The sequence below is a fragment of the Curcuma longa genome, chromosome 8 (genome assembly GCF_044706935.1).
Source record: "Curcuma longa cultivar G26 ecotype Majalengka, Jawa Barat chromosome 8, ITB_CL_G26_1.1, whole genome shotgun sequence".
NCBI classification, from domain to species: domain Eukaryota; kingdom Viridiplantae; phylum Streptophyta; class Magnoliopsida; order Zingiberales; family Zingiberaceae; genus Curcuma; species Curcuma longa.
The window spans coordinates 1,938,055-1,940,264 of NC_133868.1; positions in this window are offsets into that span (position 1 = coordinate 1,938,055).

The following is a 2,210-nucleotide window of genomic DNA, read 5'->3' on the forward strand; positions in this document are numbered from 1 at the left end:
TTATATCTACATGAATGAGGGAATCCAAGGAACTCAACTTTCTTTATACACCAAGTATCATCTATCTAGAATTAAAAATAAAATTTTCACCCCAAATCCGCATGCCGAGCACGAGCGAAAAAATTCCTACTTCAACACGATGTATCGCAAATATGTTGAGTCAAATCCTTGATAGGCTAGAGAGGCAAGATGCTATAATTACTGGTGATGGAGTCAAAGCAAGTGAACAAGTTATCCAACAGGCTTATGGATCATGTTCAACCCACTTTAGATGTTGTTGATGATCCATTATGCATCAATGGAGGCCCAATTATAAGAGCTAAGGCTAAGAAGATGAAGGAAGCACTTAATGTACTACTTGAAGATGTGAAAGCCAAAGTTACAATTGAAGAAGGTTTGACCAAGAGGAAGTCATATGGCTTAGTCAACTTAATTAAAGCCTTGGATGGACTTAAATAGCCACTTAAGTCTCATGTTTATGCAACGGTAGGACATCCGGGTTGTGACCTAGGGACCCGCGGTTCGATCCCCAGCTACGGCGTATTTGCAGAGAATTTTCCTCTAAATGGGGAACGTAATCAAAGGATGCTGGGCATCTGGATTGGCCGCCGTATGCGCTTCCCAATTTACCCTGGTGGTCGGTGGGAAACTTTCGTGGGACCGGACTGGCCACCCCCAGGGATTGAGTCCATGAGACTGACTGAGATTTATCATTTTTTTTTATATAGTAATGATATGTAGGCTCAATTTTTAGCTTTATTTGGGTTGTAATAATGTCATAAGCTTAAAATGGTTAAGTAGTCTACATAGGCCTTTATTAAATGAGCTTTCTTTTAGTCTTTTAGGATTTTTTGGTCACCCTATAGCTATAAATAAAGGGGGTGACGGCAACACATGTATCTTTGACATATTTTCAATCTAAAGCGTGGTGAGGCTCTCACTTGTTGGTTCTTCATTGAACTAGAATTTATCAAGGCATCCCCTTGTGGTATTCAAAGACTTATCAATCTCCATCCTAAGGTTGTGGTTTCTTCTCTCTTCCTCTATACTAAGGTTCGGCTTTCTTAAGTATCGGGTTGAGGTTCTATTTATCATTCTTATCAATTTAGTCTTTCCTTCTTTCTTTCTTCATTTCATTGTGGGTTCTTGAGATTTCTCTTTGGGTTCACATCAGTTGGTATCAAAGCTTTGACTTTTCTAAATTGATTTGGTTATCCTTTTCTTTTGTGCTTAAAACTTTATCTATTTTGTTCATCATTTGATACTTATTATTTTCATTTCTTTTAATCCTTGTAAGTCTTATTTGCTTGTTGCTATCAAAAAGAAAAAGAAAAAAAATTATTTCCAACCAAAAAAAGAGAAAAAAAATATTTTCAACCAAAAAAAAAGAAGAAAAGAATTATTTTCGACCAAAAAAGAGGAAAAAAAGGAAGGCTAAAATTTTGTAAACAAGAAAAAAAAGGTAAAGAAAAAGAAACAACAAAAGGTGGGTGTAGAGAGCATGTTATTTCTATACTTATATTTTTTTTACTACCTTTATCTTTCAATTCTGCATTTCTTTCAAGTTTTGCCTAGATTTAATTCTAGTACTTGCTTAAATTAAGTTCTGGCAATTTTCTTTCAGCAATTATTCAAGTATCTTTCAATTTTGCATTTCTTCCAATTTTTGACTAGATTTAATTATGGCACTTGCCTAGATTAAGTTCTAGTAAATTTCCTTTTAGCTATCTTTATCTTTCAATTCCGTATTTCTTTCAAATTTTACCTAGATTTAATTTTGGTACAACTAAGATTAAGTTCTGGCAAATTTTCTTTCAGCATTTATTTCAAGTATCTTTTAATTCTGCATTTTGTTCAAGTTTTGCCAAGATTTAATTTTGGCACTTGCCTAGATTAAGTTTTGGTAAATTTCCTTTCAGCTATCTTTATCCTTCAATTTCGTATTTCTTTCAAGTTTTGCCTAGATTTAATTCTGGAACCTACCTAGATTAAGTTTTGGTAAATTTTCTTTCAGCTTTTATTTCAAATATCTTTATCTTTCAATTTTGCATTTCTTTCAAGTTTTGCCAAGATTTAATTTTAGTACTTGCCTATATTAAATTTTGACAAATTTTCTTTCAGCACTTATTTCAAGTATTCTTCAATTTAGCATTCTCACAGGTTTTGCCTAGATTTAATTCTGGCACCTACCTAGATTAAATTCTAGCAAT